This window comes from Leptopilina heterotoma, unplaced genomic scaffold (genome assembly GCF_015476425.1).
Source record: "Leptopilina heterotoma isolate Lh14 unplaced genomic scaffold, ASM1547642v1 Lhet_209, whole genome shotgun sequence".
NCBI lineage: Eukaryota > Metazoa > Arthropoda > Insecta > Hymenoptera > Figitidae > Leptopilina > Leptopilina heterotoma.
In genome coordinates this window covers 1,156,721-1,177,356 of record NW_025110924.1, presented here as the reverse complement: position 1 = coordinate 1,177,356, position 20,636 = coordinate 1,156,721, and the positions used below count along the sequence as shown (strand labels likewise).

Genomic DNA, 20,636 nt, shown 5'->3' with positions numbered 1-20,636 from the left:
AAGAATGTTTGTAAGTAGAAAACGCTCCCTGGACAGAAAATCTAATGTTTTCTATCAGAGAAAGCTCTAGAGACAGATAAAGTATTGTTTCTGTATAGAAAAAGCTTTCGAGACAATTAAAGTAGTTTTTAATTAAAAAAATCTTCAGATCGAGATAAACTAATATATTTAAGTAGAAACAGCTTTAAAGCCAGGCAAAATAATATTTTTAAGTAGAAAAAAATCCGAGGCAGATAAAGTATCTCTTTTAAGTAGAAAAAGCTTTAGAGACAATTACAGAAACATTTTTAAGTGTAGAAAGCTCTAGAGAAAGAAAGTAATGTTTCTAGGTAGAAAAAGCTTTCGAGACAGTTAAGGGAAAGTTTTAAATTATAAAAAGCTTCAGATCGAGATAATCTAAGGTTTATTTAATAGAAAAAGATTCACAGCAAGATAAAATAATGTTTAAATCTAAAAAAAAATTTCCAACGAATAAAAATTACATTTTCAAGTAGAAAAATCGATAACTTTACCTACCGACAACGTCGGTAAAAAGTGATTTTTTATTTTAAAAAAAGAAGTTTTGATTTGAAGTAGAAAAAAATTTACAGCCACACAGTGAAATATTTTTAAGTAGAAAAATCTTGTCACAGTAAGACAGAGTAATATTTTTAAGTAGAAAAAATTTCTCTTTCATGCAAAATTTTTTCTCCAGTAGAAAAATTCTCTTATAACCAGAAAAAGTAAGACTTTTGAGTAGAAAAAGTCTCTCATTAAGACAGAGCAATATTATTAAGTAGAAAATTTTTTTATCAAAAGAAATAATCCTTTTTTTCTAAGTAGATGAAATCTATTTAAGTAGAGAAAGTAATATTTTTAAGTAAAAAATAATTTTTTAGGCACACAGAGCAATACTTTTAAGTAAAAATATTTTTCTAGTCAGATAAAATAATATTTTTAAGTTCAAAAACTTTTCTAATCGGATAAAATAATATTTTTAAGTAGAAACCATTTTTTTTAGTCAAAAAGAATAATATTTTCAAGAAGAAAAATTTTCCATAGAAGAAATTTGCTAGTAGGAAAATCATTTGAGTGAGACAAGCTAATATTTATAAGGACAAATATTTTATTAACAATTTTTAATCAGAGAAATTAATATTTTTAAGTAGAAATATATTGTTTAGTCAGACGGGTTAATATTTTAGTAGAAATATTTTTTTAAGTCAGACAAAATAATATTTTCTTGAAGAAAAACCATTTTTATTTATACAAAATACTATTTGTATGTAGAAACAATGTTTTTATGCAAAAAAAAAGTTGTATTTTTAAGTAGAAAATTTTTTTTTAGTCAGACATGTTAATCTTTTAAGGAGAAAAATTTTTTTTAGTCAGACATGTTAATCTTTTAAGGAGAAAAATTTTTTTTAGTCAGACATGTTAATATTTTAAGTAGAAAAATGTTTTTAGTCAGACAGAATAATATTTTCTAGTAGAAAAACCATTTTCATTTAAACAAAATACTATTTAAGTATTTACAGGTAGAAACTGTTTTTAGGACAAAAATTTGCATTTTTAAGTAGAAATTCTTTTTTTTTAGTAGAAATTATATTTTTTAGTCAGACAGCAATATTTTCAAGTGGGAACATCTTTTACTGTAAGAATGCAATATTTTCAAGTATAAAGTCTTTAACCTTTTAGTGAGTCAAAGTAATGTTTTTAAGTAGAAACAGTTTTTAAGTCAGAAATAGTTATATTTTTTAGTAGAAAACTTTTACAATGAAAGAATAAAATATTTTTAAGTATAAAATCCTTCTTAATTGAAAAAAATTATATTTTTAAGTAGAAACAGTATTTTTTGGTAAGACAAACTAAATATTTGAAGTAGAAACAGTATTTTTTGGTAAGACAAATTAAATATTTGAAGTAGAAAAAAGTTCTTAGTCAGACAATTATTTTTAAGTAGTTTTTTCTCTAGTCAAATCAAGAAAAAACTTCTACGATAATTGAAATAAGTCAAAAAATAAAAATCATAATTTGATCATCAAAGACGAAGAATAAAAATAGAAAAAATTGACTCTTATTTTTTATTTATTTTATTTATTTTATTTATTTACTCAAAAATAAGCGCTATTTTACATAATAATTCATGAATTACGATTAAATTCATGGTCCGATTGAATTTACAAAAAAGCTTTTGGAAGCCGATCTTTTCTGTCTCGTTTCGCATCGACTTTGATTCGATTTACATCGAAGGATGCGGTTTGCACTGGAATTTCGAAACGAGTTTTCCCTTCGTAATCCATATATATATATATATAAAATACGTTTTCCTCCTTGAGGCTTAAAGAACATTTCTCAAATAATGCATTTTTAAATCTTGACATATACCAAAAAAAAGAAACCAATTAACTTTTCTGATAAATTACTACCAAGAAAAAATTTTCCTCTTTTAATTATTTTCCTAAAATTTGAATAAAATTAATTTTCCGCAAAATTTCCGAGAAATATTTTCAATTAAAAAACGAATAAAATATTTCGAAAGAAAAATAATTTTTGATACGTAACGTAATATTATTGAAAAAAAATTAAAGATGAAGGAAAATAAACGAAAACATTTGGACAATTAATTTTTAAAAATTACTTTACTCCAGCGTTTCAAAATCTAAATGATTTCCTCTTCAAAGTCTCAAAAAACATTAAAAAACATTTTAAAAAAATTATTTATTCGAAAATAAATAAATTTCATTCATTAATTTCAATACGTTCAGAAAACTTTAGGGACATAAAAATGATCCATTTTGCGCCCAGAAAATCCAAGAAAATTAAAGCCCTGAATATCCGACTTTAGAAACCTAGAGTGTTTAATGGAAAATTAAAGGAAGTCGTGAAAAATAAGATGCGCTTCGAAGTGGAAGGAGTATCTTTGGACAGAAATAACTAATAAGACATTCACTTTGAGACGGGCGACCATCCAGCCCGGATGAACGCGGTGCGTCATCGAATTAGTTGTTTGCAAGTCACTTTTTTTTCAAAGTTTATTCATCAAAGCTCAAAAAAAAAAAAAAAATCGTTTTTCAATTTAAAAAAAAAAATTACACCTCGCATTTTTCACATCTCATTATACACAATATCGTTATTGCATTAAATCGTGAAAAGCCGACACCTGCCTGCCATTATCATCACCAATGATCCTCTGGTTTGTGTGATCCTTAACAAACAAGCAAACAAACAAAAAAGACCATTTAATGAAAAAAAGAAAATTTTATTCTTTGAAAAAAAGAGTGAATAAGACAATAATTGTTGCGCGATAAAAACGAAAGTGAATCAGGGACTCACGGTCTACAAGGGAGTTTGTGGCAAATTTTTTTTTGTGTTAGAATTGGAAATTTCTTTTTCCAATCAGTGAATGATAGTGAATGTGGTTTATTTGCATTAAAGTGATTTCTTGGATTTCATTTGGATTTTCGTTAAAAATTTGGTAAAACTTGGGTGGATTTGATTAAAATTTTCCACTGTTGATAACATCAATGATAGGGAAATTAGAGTTCGCAGATAATTAATTTATTTTAAGAAATATTTTAATTATTTTAATGGGTATTCAGTATTTGAGTACTGAATATTTGGTATCGAGGATTGAATTTTGAATATTAGGAAATTAATATTTTATACTGCAACTTCAATATTCAATATTGAGATATTCAATTCTAAATATTCAATGTTAAATACTAAATAATTTAATATTAAATACTGATTATTGAATACAGAACATTAAATACAGAAATTTCAATATTCAATTCAGAATATTGAATCATTATTCAATTATTATTATTAATTATTTTATTGTTATTGAATATTGAATACTGACTATTGAATACAGAATATTGAATACTAAACATTTAATACTAAATTTAAAATATTTAATTCTAAATATTGAATACTGAATACAGAATATTCACTATTGAATACTAAATATTCAACATTGAATACTGACTATTGAATACAGAATTCTAAATAATGAATATTGAATGCTAAATATTCAATACTGAATTTAAAATATTAAATTCTAAATATTAAATATTAAATACTAAATATTCAATATTAAGTACTGAGCATTGAATACACAACATTAAATACTGAATTTTAAATATTCAATTCAAAATATTGAATAATGAATATTGAATACTGACTATTAAATACTGAATTTTAAATATTCAATTATCCATATTCAATACTAAATTTTGAATATTCAATTATAAATATTGAATACAGAATATTCAACATTAAATACTGACTATTGAATACAGAATATTAAATACTGAATATTAAATACTAAACATTCAATACTGAATTTAAAATATTCAATTCTAAATATTCAATATTGAATTTTGAATATTCAATTATAAATATTGAATACCGAATACAGAATATTCACTATTGAATAATAAATATTCAACATTAAATACTGACTATTTTATACAGAATATTAAATAATAAATATTGAATGCTAAATATTCAATACTGAATTCAAAATATTCAATTTTAAATATTAAATATTGAATACTAAATATTCAATATTAAATACTGAGTATTGGATTCTAAATATTGAATATTCATTATTAAATACTTATTATTAAATATTCATCATTGAATACTTAATATTGAATATTAAATACTGAATTTTGAATATTCAATTTTAATTATTGAATATTGAATTCTGAACATTGAATATTTACTATTGAATAGCAAATATTGAATAATAAATGCAGACTGTTAAATACAGAATAATAAATACTGCATATTGAGTACTGGATATTGAATTTGGAATTCTAAATATTGAATATTAAATACTGCTTATTGAATACAGAATATTAAATACTAAATATTAAATAGTGAATTTTCAATTATAAATATTGAATTTTGAATATTAAATACTGTTTACTGAATACAGAATATTAAATACTGAATATTGAATACTGAATATAGAATACTGAGTACTCAATATTTAAAATTCGAATGTTGATTTTAGAATATTTAATATTACAAATTAATGAATGAATATTAAATATTAAACATTGAGTTTTTAATGTCTAATATTTAATACATAATAATTAATTACTAATATTAAGTATTCAATAATCTATATTCAGATATTAAATATTTTTAAAAAAATTGAATAATTAATTAACATTTGAACATTATATATTCTGTATTTTAAATTCGTTATTTAATATATAGAATTCTACGTTCAATATAGAATAAAAAACATAATATTATGTATTGAAATTACTAATTAATCAATATTCAGATATTTAATCTTATTAATTAATTTAATTAATTATTGTTGTGATTGTTTTTGTTGTTTTTAAACTGTAAATTTTTTTACTAAGAGAATTTTTTTTCTTTGAATCGAATGTAATTTGTTAACATTCTTGTCAAATTCTTCTCTTAGTTTGAATTATTCAAAAATATTTATTCACTAATTTAAATTAATAAACATTTTAACTGTATAATTTCATTACTTTATTTATACTTTATGTATTACTTTGGTAGGTGGTCACTTCTTCTAAAAAATATTTTCTAATCCTTTTTGTCTAAAAAAAGTTTTTCTAACAAGTTTTGATTTCTAAAAAAAAATTTTCTAAAAAGTTATGATTTCTAATATTTATTTGCTAAAAATTTTAAAATTTCCATAATTTTGATAAAAGTTAGAAAATTGTTTTTAAAAAAACTAAGATTAAGAAATAAAAATTATTTTGCATATTTTCTGTTTCTCAATCATAATTTTGTTTATAAAATTATAAGTTTCTTTTTTTAAAAAAAGAAAAAGTTTTTAATAAAATTACTATTTTTTATCACAATTTATTAACAAAATCCTATTTTTCTTGGAAAAAAAATAATAATTTGCATCATTTTTATACTGAAAGTTCCAAAATTAATTTATTTATAAAACACTTTTACAGAAAATTTGAAATATCTTTAGGAAAAAAATCCCTATAATTTCTATTTCTTAATTATGATTTTTAACTTCATTTTTAACTTTTTTTAAAGTTTAGTTAAAAAATTTGCATAATTTCTATTTTTTATTATAATTTTTTAACGAAATCTTAAGTATTTATTTTTAAATAAATAAAAATTTTTCGTAAATTTTCTTTTCTAATCATATACCTATTGGTCGTCATTACAAAAATTGAATATTGTTAGAAAATTTTTTTTTTGAAAATTGTCTTTATAAGAAAAAGAAATTTTTAGACAATGACCTTTATTAGAAGAAAGAAAATTAGAAAATCACCTTCATTAGAAAAAAGTTTTTTAGAAATTCACCTTTATTAGAAAAAAAATTTTTAGAAAATAAAAAATTAGAAAATACGTTTTAGAAAAACTGTACCCCAATCATTACTTTATTTGTTTTAAATTTCTTTTACTCAACCTTGAGTTGAAATTTACTAAATATTGTTAAATAATAATAATGATAATGATAATAATAAGCTTATCTTTTCTTTAAATGAAGTATTTTAATTTTCTTATTTTTAAATATAAAATTTCTTGTAAATTGTATTTTAAATAAAAGAAACAGAATAATGAAAAAGGAAAAAGTAATTCTCTCGTGGTTTTTACTCTAGTGAAATAGGGAAATTTCTAATGAATATCTAATTCGAAGAAAGGAAACGATCAAGCGCCAAGTGTATTTTTATACGGAGCTTTATTCAAACACTCGTAGCATTATATAGGTACATATATATGTGAAAATAGCGTGCGACTTTACAGTTAGAAAAAAGTAAAAGCTTTTTAAAAAAAATGATCAAACATTAAAATCTTAATGTTTTCTTATTATTTTTTTTAAAACACTAATAAACGAAAGTTATGATTTCGTTTCTTTTTTTTAATTTTATAACAGATGAGATTTTCATTTTGTTAACTTGAATTCGATTTTTTATTTTATATCAGAGACATTAATTATTATATTATTTATTAACTATACTAGTTTTTTATTTTTAAATTAAAATATTTCTGCCTTTAACCATTTTTTTTGTTATTATTTATTATAGGTACTATTTTTATCATTAATATTACACTATTATTATTAATAATTATTGTTATTTATTATAATTTATTATTTCTCATTCGTCACTCAAACGAAAAAAAAATTTTTTTACTATCATTGATGGAAAGATTTTTGTGTCACAAACGGGGTATTTTTTTTCACTTATTTTTCGAAACTGCAATACCCGCTTCATGGAGTTTCATTCTGCTGGGGTTTTACGAGGATGATTCATTCTAAACGCGACACAGTCAGTGTCGATCGTAATTTCCGCTGTCTGGAGAGTCCAGTAAATAATAATAGAGCCAAAAGAAATCTCAAACTCTGCCAAAAAAATGTCACTGATTGTGATTTGTTGTCGACTCTTTTGTTTTGAAATATATATGAATCGTTCCTTTTTAATACTCTTCTCTTCACTCCAAAAGCGATTATGGTGTATTTAAATTTTATTGTTTTATTTCTTTTACCACAGTTCTTCATCTTTTTTTTTCTTTTAAATTAGAAAAAAAAATTTCTGTATTTGTTTTAATTATTTAATGAGTGATAACTAAACAAAGTATGTACTTATTTTTAGTCTAATTATAAAAATTATTTTTTTTATTATTTTTTACATATATTCTATTTTTTTCTATTAAATTTTCAAGTTTTTTGAAAAAACACCTTTTTTACTCACTAGTGCGGAAATAGTATTTAAATTTCTTATATTATTCAATCAATTTGAAAATTTGTTTGTTTTTAATTCTAGAGAGTTAAGAAAAGCATATTGCTGGCCAGTGTAAATTTAATTTATTCCCTAGTGTTGAAAATCGTTTTTTTCCTGGTGATGGAAAAAATTTATTTTCTTCTCCACGGGTGGGGAAAATCTATTTATTCACTTATGACAAAAAAATATTATTTATTTTTTTCACATTATTTTCTAAAATAAAAGAAAAATGCTTTAAGTTTCTAGTGTTGAAAATCAGCGCTTTGCTCCCTAGTGGAAAAAAGTCCATTTTACTCACTAGTGTACAAAAGGCAACTTTTCCTGGATCTGGATCTAAATTACCACAATTCTTTATGAAAAGATAATTTCAAGTATAATTTGAATTATAATTTGAAATAAAACTTGAAATAAAATTTGAAATAAAACATTGAAATAAAATTAAAATGAGAGATAATGAAAAATTATTTTTCTAAACCTCTGAATCTAAATTTGCAAATAATTCTTTATGAAAAGATAAATTGCAGTAAAATTTGAAATAAAATTTGCAATAAAATTTTGAAATAAAATTAAAATGAGAAATAATGAAAAGTCACTTTTCCAAAAAGTCGAAGACACAAAGTCGAATTACAAGAAGATAATTTCTTTTTGAAAACTATTACAAATATAACGTTACACAATAGCTCTTATCGTTTAAAGTTCAAGCCCCTTTAGCAAGCATAAGCACAAACGGAGAATCAGCTGTGTCAGACGTATCACGAATCCATTACAAATGTCACTTCCAAGCACTAAGTATCGGTCGTTATTATGTTCCTGTTGCTACTGCCCGATGTCAGTATGTACATACACATGTGTCCGTATATTATATATATATGTGTGTGTATGTGAGGAGAATATATTTTATGACCCCATCATCCACGAGGGGTCATGAAATTGTTTATGCAATTAAGGCATCATTCACATTCCGTTTGCGGCCCTCCACAAATATTAAATCCTATTAAAGTATAACCAACTGTCACTATTTCTCATGGGGGTAGCCAAAACTATCCATAATATATAATCTACATGACCTTTCTTTTAGTTTAAGAACAATAATTTATCACACGTGTGAGGAAAAAAAAATCTTGATCAAGGAAGGAAGGAAAAATTAACACTTGCTCTACAGGGCAAAAAATTGTTACTTTCCACCCTAGAGACTTTAAAAACCGTATTTTAGACCCAAGAGCGAAAAATAGCAATTTTTTTATCCTATAAATAACAAAAAACTACCTTAGTAGTAAAAAGAATCACAACTTTTCTCTCTAGTGTGTAAAAGAAACATTTTGTCCACTGCTGTAAAAAAAACCTTTTGAAAAAATAAATTTTACTATTTAGTGTGGAAAATATATCGTTCTGTCTATATAGTTTGGAAAAAGGACATTTTCTCCACTAGTGTCGAAGGAAACAATTTCTCCTTCTTAATCTAATCTAACCATTTTGATAAAAATTAATAAAAAAGTTTTAATTTCTTTCCCTAGTGTCCAAAATTACATTTTTCCTTTTAAGAAAATTTCCCCCTATAAGTAAGAAATATTTTCTATATAATTAAAATTATTTGCTAATATTTTTTTTCCTCCTTTGACAAAATCAAATTCAGATTCCTCACAACTTTATCAAATAAAATGTTATATCCGAAAAAAATTTCGTATCAATCATTTAGTGGATTATATACTTAAACCGTATATCATATGACTACCAATTAACTTAAGCACCAAGTTCCCTATCATTTACAATAAAAAAAAAAAAATAACAAGAAATTCTACCCAAAAAAAAGAAGCGCAAAAGTCTTCTTGAGCAACTTCCAATGATGGTAGATTTCCTGCCTCGAGCATTATGGTTTACCACCCCAATTCTATCTGCTTATCTCCACATAATAAATTTAAGGACACTACGTGTAGTTCATCTTTCAAATATTTCTTCTTGGACAATTTAAAATTTAACGATTATTCGTATATTTTTAGAAAATTTATCATACGATATTCAGTGAATATAAATTCTACAAAATTTTATTTCTCAATTTTAAAAATGAAATTCTTGAAACAGTAAATAAATAGTAAATGATTAAATGAAATCATTTACTATTTATTTACTATTTCAAGATTTATTTTTAAAATCGAGAAATAAAATTCTTGAGTTATAAATAAACTTGTGACCTTTACTATAAAACGCCACTTGATATACTTAATTGTGCGTAATAAAACTTGTCTGTTTTTATAAAAATTAAATATTTACATTCAAAAGGGTATTAATTTTTAGAGGCCACTTTAGATTTACAAATATTTAATTGAGAAATTTTTTTTTTCCTTTTGACAAACTTCGATATCTTTTTCTCTTGACAAACTTCAATCAGAATGTATAAAAGACCATTGCCAAATGTTTTCTTAGTTTGTAGGATAAAAAAAAGAAAAGAAAAGTTGTATAACTATGGAAGGGAAAGTTCAAACATGATCTGAAATTTAATCAGAAATAGAGAAGTTTTCGGTCATGATCAATAATATTGAAAAAAAAAAAAGTTTTAATGAAGGAGAAAAACTTTTTACAACTGAAATAGATTAGATTTGTTTTTTTAGAGAGAGAAAGAGAGGTCATTTAGAAGCAAAGGGAAACTTCTTCTTCTTCTTCTTCTTCTTCTTGTTTTATGAAGGTCATCAATGAGAGAATTTTTTATCCATTTAAAGTATTATGTTTTCTTTAGGGAATAAATAATGTTATGATAGATTGTAATCATTCATTTGCGAGGCAGATATTTAACAAAGATTATTCGCCGGGAATTTTTTATCAGAAAAAATAATATTTTTAAGTAGAAAACATTTATTTATCTCGAGCAGTGTAATATTTTTCGAATGAAAAATATGCTTTTATAAAAAGCAAAAAAAAATAATTTTTTTATAGAAACATTAAACTAAACTTTTTTAGTAAAAATTTTTTTTCAAGAACAAAGTAAATATGTAATTAAAAAACTTTTTTAAACAAAAAAACCATTAATTAGTATAATAAAAATTTAATTCATAAATTTTTTATCAAATATTTATTCAAAATTTTACATTTATTCTATAAAGTCGGAATTGTTTTTCAATTTTAATTTTTAATAATTATCTTTTTTGAAAATTTAAAACTACAAAAAGCTTTTAATTATTCTATTTTTTGTTAAAAACTACTTTTCAGATTGAAGTATTGTCAACCCCTTTAAAAATAATTTTTCTTTAACACAAAAATAATAAATTAATATAAAAATTTAAAAATAAAAGAAAAAGTAAAAAAATTTGGCAAATTAAAAAAAAGGAATTTCGAATCAAAATTGTTTTTATTTTTAGGTATTAAAATAAAACAAATAAAATTTTAGTTAGTATAACCAAAATTGATTCTAAATTAGTACTAATTGTAATTTGACATTTTTTTTACAACGAAATTAATAATTCTACATATAAATATAATTTTAAAAATAACTTAATTTTTCAAGAACTATCATAAAATTATGACTAATAAATTATTTAATGAATAATTTTCACAATTTTTATAAATACTAGATTAGTAGAAGAATTTTAGTTAAAAATACTAAAAAAAATTGAATTTTGGAAAAGTTACAAATGATTCCAGAAATTCAATTATTTTCAAAAGTTATAAAAATTCTTCGCAGAATTTCAATTATGTTAAAAAATTTAAAAAAAATTTCTCGTCAAAATTTCAATTATCTTTATAAATAAAAAAAATTCTTCTTTGAAATTCAATTATTTTAGAAAAATTTTAATAAAACTCTTGGCAAAATTTAACAGGAATTCAATTATTTACAAAACTTTTAATAAATTTTTTCGAAATAATTCAATTATTTTCATAAGTAATAAAATTTTCACAGGAACTCAATTATTTAAAATACAAAATTTCATAAAAATTTTCGAGAAATATTAACTATTTAAAAAGATTTTTATAAAATTCGTCGCAAGAATTCAATTATTTAAAAAAAATTTAACAAAGTGCTTTTCAAGAATTTAATTATTTTTATTCAATTATTTAGGTACATAATTAATAAAATTCTTCACAGAAATTCGATTATTTTTAAAAACTTAAATAAAATTCGTTGGAAGAATTAAATTATTTTTAAAAGTAATAAAATTCTTCGCAAAAAGTCAATTATGTTCAAAAATTAACAAAAAATTCTTTGTCAAAATTTCAAGTATCTTTATAAATAATAAAATTCTTCTCTGAAATTCAATTACTTTAGACAAATTTGAATAAAATTCTTAGGAAAATTTAAAATTATTTTCATAAATAATAAAACTCATAGCAGGATTTTAATTATTTTTAATACAATTTTAATCGAATTCCTCAAAAAATGTAGGTAATTATTCTTAAAAAATTTTATTAAAGTCAAAAGAATTCAATTATTTAAAAATTTGTTGATAAAATTCTTTATGAGAATTCAATTTTAACAAATATATTCAATTATTCAACAAATTATTTATTTTTTAATTTAAATAATTTAATACTTCTAGAATTTTGTAATAAAAATTGATTTAAAAATGAATTACCGAATAATCGATTTATTATTTATGAAAATAATTGAACTTTTGAATTTTATTTTTTTATTATTTATTATTATTATTTATTATTATTATTATTATTATTATTATTATTATTATTATTATTATTATTATTTATTATTATTTATTATTATTTTTTATTTATTATTTTTTATTTTTATTATTTTTTTTAATTTTATTACATTTTTTTAAATAATTGAATTTTTTGAGAAATTTTACTACTTGTAAAAATAATTGAATTCTTGCGAAGGATTTTATTTGGATTTTTGTAAATAATTAACTTTTTTTTTGAGAATTATTATGGTCAGGGAAAAAGGCAAAATCAGTCAGGAAAAAGTTTGGAAATTAGGGAAAAATAAAATTAAATATTTGTGGCAACCCTGTAAATTAATTAATTTATTTGTTTACAACAAAAGATCAAAAATTCTAGTTTTCATAAGAAAAAGTAACATTTTTAAAATCAAATATTTTATTTTCTGAATTTCATTTCTAAATTCGACAGAATGGCTAATTTTCTTTTTTTTTTAATAAAATCCAAACGAAAATTGTCAGCTTGTGTGAAAAATATGTTTTTCTATTTTTAAACAAAAAACATAAAGAGAAAATGAGAGAAATGTTGATGCAATGAATGTTCTAGTTCAAGGTCCTTGTTCATCTGAAAGTGTAAATTGAATATGGGATAAAAAATATTTTTTTAACTTTTTTTTTAAACTAATTTTTTTTTTGAAACAATTTTTTTGGGGGGAAGAATTAATTTTTTTTTCTTTGAAGAATATCTGTTGGTCGATCGTTGTCTAAAATTAAATGTTAGATAATCTCTGCATCGCCTGAAAGTCGCGTCTCGTCGACAGTTACTAAAACGGTAGCACTTGCTGTTCAGTTGGTTTCTTGTGGGTAGGAAAAGAATCGCATAGGATCTCCAAGTGACTGGGCCGAAAGCTTCGAAGCTTGTGCGATGGTGATGGTGAAGAAGTGTAGCGCAGCGTGCCAGAAGCTCCCTACCTCGTGTCCCTCTCGTCTAAAGTCGCTTAAAGTTCGAGTCCGCGTGTTCTAATATGGCCACCGGGTGTCCAATTACCTAACTCATCTCTTCTTTTTCTTCTTCTCTTTCTTCTTATTCTTCTTTCTTTCTTTTTTCTCTCTTTTCTCTTTGCTCTTTCTTTTTTTTTCCTTTTCTCTTTATTTTCTTTTTTACTTTCACTTTCCTTTATTTTTCTTCTCTCTTTTTTCTCTATTTTTCTTCTTTCTTCTTCGTTTACTATTTTTTTTATTTATCTCTCAATTTTCACCCGTTCATTCTGTCTTACATTTCTTCATTGCAGAATTTAATTTTTTTTTTATTATTTATATTATAGAATTTATTACAAGAATATGTTATAGAATTTATTAATTATCAATATCGGTTCTAATCGATAACTATTTATTGCATTAAAATTCTATTTTTTAAATATTTAATTTATTAATCAACCTGAAATTTAAATTAAAATACCTGAAGTTGTCGTTAACGCCTAGCGTCGAAAATTATTTTTCAGGATTTTTGTAAATAAATATTTCCTCAGTGTCACTTGCTTTTATATTCTATTTACTTATTTTTTATTTTTTTCCATTTTATTTTTCTATTATAGTTTTCTGTTTTCTATTTTGTTTTGTGAATTTCTATTGTACTTTTCTATTTTCTATTTTATTTTTCTATTTTGTATTGTATTTCTCTGATTTCTATTTAATTTTTTTTATTTTCTATTGTATTTTTCTGTTTTCTACTTTATTTTTCTATTTTGTATTGTATTTTTCTGTTTTCTATTTTATTTTTCTATTTTCTATTGTATTTTTCTGTTTTATATTTTATTTTTCTATTTTCTATTGTATTTATCTGTTTTATATTTTATTTTGTTATTTGCTATTATATTTCCTTGTTGTCTTTTTTATTTTTCTGTTTTATATTTTATTTTGTTATTTGCTATTATATTTCCTTGTTGTCTTTTTTATTTTTCTGTTTTATATTTTATTTCTTTATTTTCTATTATATTTCCTTGTTTCTTTTTTTATTTCTCTATTTTATATTACATTTTTTTGTTTTCTATTTTATTATTCTATTTTATTTTTCTACTATACGACTCTAAAATATTTTTAAAGCAGTCTTAGAACCTAAAACTATTGAAAAAATATTTTAAATTATTTGAATTTCTAGACAGAAAAAAATTTTCTATTGACGCTTAGCGTCGACGCAAACTTTGAGGATTTTAATGAATTTTTTGATTAAATTTATTTTTCACTTTATAAATATTTTCTCAACATTTTCTGGAAAATTTTAAATAAGAAAATGTTGGCAATATTCAAAAAATATATTTTTTCTATTTAAATTGTTGTTACAATTTTTCTTTAGAGTTGTTTCGAATATTTTACAAGAATATTTTTCTAATATTTTTTAGAGTCATTTTAAATATTTTACAAGATTATTTTGCAATATTTCTTTAAAGTTCTTTCCAATATTTCACAAAAACTAGTTTCACAAAAATATTTATGCCATGTTCATTTTAGAAAAAATATCTTCTCATTAATTATGAGAATTTTAATATTTATTCTTAAAAATGTTAGCAATAATATTTCTTTCCATAACAATTGTTTTTGCAATATTTATTTCAAACATATTTCATAATATTTATTTTAAATATATTTTACAATATTTGTTGTAAATATTTTTTAAAAATATTTCTAGTTGATATTTTTGTAAAGTTTAAAAAAATATTCTCGAAATATGTTTCGGTTTATTTGTTTAACTAGTAAATGGAAATTTAATATTTAAAAAAATATTCTTGTAATTTTTAAATTTAAAACAAACACAATATTGTCTAAAATTTTTTTAAGTATTCAAAAAACGTTTTTCAATCTAAAAAAGCTTATTTTCATCACTGTCACTTTTTAGTTTCTTCACAAATAGAAGTGTTTTCTAAAATCCTTAAAATAGAAATTTTATTTTATTTTCAATATAAACTTATTTGATTAATAAAGGAATTTAATTTACTATTACTAATAACTTGAAGAAAGTATCAGATTGACTTTGATTGAGAATTGCTAAATTTAAATCAATCAGCTAAATTTAAATAAATTTTATTCTTAAATTTACATACCTAATAATTAAAATTATTATTTGTATTTATTTATTTCTTTTGCATTATTTCTATTCTTTAAAATTTGTTTACTTTTTTTTTTCATATTATATTCTTATTTATTCTTATATTCAAATAAATTCAAATTTTTCTCCATATCAAATAATTCTTCAAATAATAAATAATAAAAAAAAATCCACTCCATTAGAAATAAAATAAATCTTTCTCTGTGTTTATAAAATATTTTTTATACTCTATAAATTCTCTTTTGCAAAAAAGATACATTTTCTTTTGAAATAAAAAAAAAGTAATACTATAACGATTTTTTTCTTTCGTTTTTTTTTTTGGAAATTTGTTTGAAATCAAAGTGCACAATTGAAATAAATTGGAAGTCCTCTCGAAAAAGAGGGAATTGAAAATTGAAAAAAGTTGAAAACTATACTATATCTATTCTTTATATATACAGAGAATATAAAACATATTGTGAAAAAATCGATAGTAGAGGATAAAATAAAAGTTGCATGCGGAGACAAATTTTATTCAGTGACCGCGCGCATCAATCCAATTTTTTATTTACATCAAATATCATTTTATTGAGTGAAAATAAAAATCGAATTGATATTGAAACAAAGTTATTATTACAGAAAGCTTATGATCAATGAGAATATACACTTTATTTTTTTCGAAATTTATTTTATCACTTAGAGAAAATTATTGTATTTTATGCCTTTTTTCCGGGGAAACAAATTTTTCTTAATTGATTTTTATAGCAATAATTAATTGATTTTTTTGTAGTTACAAAACTTATATTTTCTATTAATTTTTTTTTTAAAGAAAAAATTTATTTTTCCCCTAAGTAAAAAAATTGTTACGAAATTTGTTTATTTTATAACTTCTTTTGATTCGAAACTGGAAAAAAGAAATTTTTCCTAAATTCAAAAGAAATATATATTTAAAAAAAATATTTTTGGTACAAAAATCTTAATTGTTGTCAATCTAATCTTTAAGTAAATTTTCTAAAAAACTATTATTAACAAAAAATGATATAAATAATAAAAAAAATTATTTTTTTAGCTGAAACAGCGCCGAATTTTGGTGATCAAAAAGAGGGAAAAATCTGGGGCCCTATTGAAAGGGCCCCCCAACAGGAAGTGGCCGCCCTTAGGCGGATTAAGGGGCAGGTGAGTTTTTCTCTTTCTATTTTTTAATTTTTTTTTCCCTACGACTGTTTGGTAATTAACAAATACAATTAATAAATACAATATAAAAATAAAATTCTAATTAAAAAGAATTTAAATTGAATAATAAATAAATAAATAAATAAATAAAAATTTTGTCTAGTAGGGTCAAAAGTATCATTTTTCCCTCTAGTGTAAAAAAAACCTCTTTTATAAAGCTTTAAATTTTGAATTTTTCTCTCTAGTGTGGACAAAGGATGTTTCCTCTAGTGTCGAAAGGAGAAAATTTCCCCTCTAGTGTAATAAAGCCTTCTTAAAAAAACTTTTGAAGAAATTAAAATTTTTCTCCCTAGTTCGAAAAAAGAACACTTTGCCCACTAGTGGCAAAAGAAACAATTTTTCCATCTAGTGTAAAAAAGCCTTTTTTCGAAAACTGTTAAAAAATTTAAATTTAAATATAATTGGACATTTTTTTTAATTGGGTAATTTTTTTTATCATTTATTTTCATTCTCATTAATTTTTATTAATTTTTATTAATTTTCTTCATAAGATAATCGAATTTGATAATTTATTTTTTCGATTATCTTTCGAAATAGGATATTTGTAAAATATTGAGTCGTAGTCTTCTTTTTTTCCTCTCTTTTTTTTCCTTCTTTCTTTCTTTCCAATGGTTATATGACTGAATTTTGTAGTAGTCTAGTTTTCAGTATATACGCGTGATAAAAAAGTAACGAAAGTACAAATCCAAGTTAATACGGTTATAAAGAATGATACGGCATGAAGGAAATGGAATTCCAGCTTAACGGATTTTCTCATTATAGCAAGAGATCGCAAGAGCGTTCCTTTACCTCCCCCTACCACCATAGTTATATAGCATTAAATGGATTAAGAAAAAAATCTAGCGAAAGGCTTCTCTTTTCTAGTATAGGAAAAATTTGTTCTCACAACGTGAATTTAATGTTCTGAAAAATAAATTTTCTCTCTTAATTTAAATTTCAACCACATATTTTGGAGAATGAATTAAAAAAAAACTCGAGAGGAAATAAAAAAAAATGCGAATGAACCAAAATTGTACGTTAATAATCTAGAGCGTATAAATTTCTCTGTACATCTTTTGCAATTTTTTTTTGTAGTTCTTTTTTTCGTTTCTTTTTCGATAATATTTTTAATTTAATATTCTCTTTATTTTTTACTTTTTTGATAAAAAAAAAATTATCCCCTGTTAGCCTAAATTTCTTCACAGAAATAATAAAATTGATAGAAATAAAAAATAAAAAATAGAAATAAAAAAATTTTTCAATAAATAAATAAATGTAATATAATAAATAAGTAATAAAAATAATGGAAAAATAATGAAATAAATAAATAATAAAAATAAAAAATACTTTTAATAAACAGTTAAGTAACTCAAACTAATTAAAGTAATTTATTTAAATAATTCACTTTAAAAAATTATTACTATTTATTGAACAAGAAAATCGGATAGAAAAAAATTTACTAACAGAAAAGAATAATGTTAAAGTGAATAGTGCGTGAAATGGAAATTTAAAAAACAATATCATATTGACTTGTCTTGTACATTGTTTATAGTAGTGCCAAGAGGCTGAAAATTTATTTTTCATATTGATATTATGATCGGTTGTCACACATATGTATACATGTTTGTATATATATCGATATCGACACGAGGAGAAAAAATTAATACGAGATAACAAAGTTTTATTGTCATCGTATACAGTGACAGTGGGCAGTAAACTTGTTCGGGAAAAACGCGCAAAAAAAAAAAAGAAAAAAAAAATTGGTCAGAGAAATCAATTATTATGGATTCAATCGTTTCCTCTCGCCAACCATTCCGCTGAGCAAATTGAGTCGGTTCAACTTGAAATGAAATTGAAGTTTATGACCGTAATCAACTATAGTTTCATTTTCTCCCCTCCAAAAAAAAAAGTTTATTAAGTTTATTCTCATTTCAATATATAGACATTTGGTATTGTATTTGAAAAACAGTTTTTTCAACTTAAAATATGAGTGAAATAAAGTGAATATGTTATCTTTATTTAATTTTTGGGAAAATTTTAGTTTAATTTTTTCTTTTTTAAATTTTATTTCTTTTTTTTTTAATTATTTTTGTTAACATTTTGTTTAATTTTTTCTTTTTTAAATTTTATTTCTTTTTTTTTTAATTATTTTTGTTAACATTTTGTTTAATTTTTTCTTTTTTTAAATTTTATTTCGTTTTTTCTTCTTTAATTTTAATTCTCTTTTTTCATTTTAATCCATTTTTATTTAATTTTTTTCATTTTTATTTCGTTTTCACTTCATCTTCATTTTCAATTCATTTTTATTTAAATTTTATATTCAATTATTTTATCAATTTGAATTCTTGATTCATTTTAATTGAATGACAAAACTTTTGAAGACGTGACAGTGTATAATTTTTTGATAAATTAAAATAAATTAACTAAAAAGTTTACAAAATTGCAAAGAGTTATAACAATAAAAATTTGTAATGAACGTCTTCAAAAACATTATAACTTTTTTTACAATTAATTCATTATAGAAGAATTTCAATAAATAGTCTATAATATATAAAAATAATAAATGAACCTTGTAAAAAACAATTTTTCCCCCTAGTGCAAAAAAGTCTTTTTTATAAACCTTATAAAAATTTGAATATAAATATTAATGCTTTTCAATATAATTTTTCGGTTAATTAAAATAATTACAAAATATTATAAATCTAAAACAATTAAAATTAGAAATTTTTCTTCTCTGTTTGTACATAATTTTATTTTATTCGTTTGCTCTCTTTTTTTTTTGCTTTAAACTAATTTTTACTCATTCAAAAAAAAAAAAAAAAAAAACAACAAAGTACTGGAAAATGAAACAGAAAATGTAAAAGCGGCACTAAAAGTAACTCCTCATATGCGAGACGCTCAGCTATTTTATGTACTTACGAGGCAAAAGTATCGCCGAGAAAAATAAAACGAACGTACAATAGCGTTCACTGTGAGAATAAAATGAATAATACTTGAACTTTTAGAATAAAAATCAATTGCGCACTTTCTTTTAACTTTTTTTGTTTCTTTTTAAAAAAAAAATCTAATCACTGTATTGATATGGAACTAGGCTTACAGTTATATATATGTATATATACATTATATACAGTGGCGTCATATCCCTGCGCTCACCATCTATAAATTAATTATATACGCTCGCCCAGGGCTTGTGCCTCACTGTGAATTCGGTTAATTTATCGTAAGGGCAATTTCATAATGAAATTTGATCCCTCAATTAAGCTAAAGCATACTTGTGGTTTACGAATTTCCATTGTGATTAAAGTTTAATCACAATCTCACGATATCCTTTGTGACTGGCTATCTTGAATATTAGAATATTTTCTGATTTTTAGAAAAAAAAAGAAAAAAAACGAAAAACAAAAACTAACTGTTGTGAATTATACCTTACTGGAAAAAAACAATAATTTTATTCATTATCTCTCCCCCCCCCCTTGTTAAATGTAAATTTATAGATTTTTGGGCCCCCTGCCCCCCTAAATTGGCCCCTTTAGGAACAATTATTTTTTTCACTTTCAATTATTATCTTTTTTATCAATTATTTTATGTAGTATCAATAATAATTGATATTTTTTATACATTTTATAAATGTATTATTATTTTAATTTTTTATTTTAATTATTTTAATTATTTTAATTATTTTAATTTTATTATTTTAATTATTTTAATTATTATCAATTATTTTGAATAATTTCATAATCAAAATTTAAAAAATTCACTTATTAAGTACATAATTATTATTGTTTATATTTTCAAAAATTTTTAATATAATTCTTCGCAAGAATTCAATTATTTTCATAAATAATAACATTCTTCGGGAAGAATTCAATTATTTTTATAAACAGTAAAATTTTTTCCAAAAATTCAATTATTTTCTATAATTTTAATAAATATATTAAACCAATTCAATTATTTTTTTAAATAGTCTTTGCAAAAATTCAATTATTTTTAATAAAATTTAAATAAAATTTCATGGAG

The 20,636-nt window shown here is 22.0% G+C and overlaps 1 protein-coding gene across 5 annotated transcripts in view; it reads left to right on the top strand.

Annotated features, from left to right (window-relative positions):
• Positions 1-2,876: 2,876 nt before the first annotated feature.
• LOC122501379 (RING finger protein nhl-1) overlaps positions 2,877-20,636 on the top strand; it is a 61,673-nt gene continuing 43,913 nt past the window's right edge. For 3 of the 5 annotated variants that reach the window (XR_006301563.1, XM_043610781.1, XM_043610777.1), the window contains exons 1-2: positions 2,877-2,968; positions 16,477-16,583. The gene's annotated coding sequence lies outside the window, so the exon portion shown is untranslated. Of the gene's footprint in view, positions 2,969-3,027; positions 3,176-3,221; positions 3,458-16,476; positions 16,584-20,636 lie in introns of those variants that run through there. The other 2 variants (XM_043610778.1, XM_043610779.1) reach the window with 2 other exon arrangements.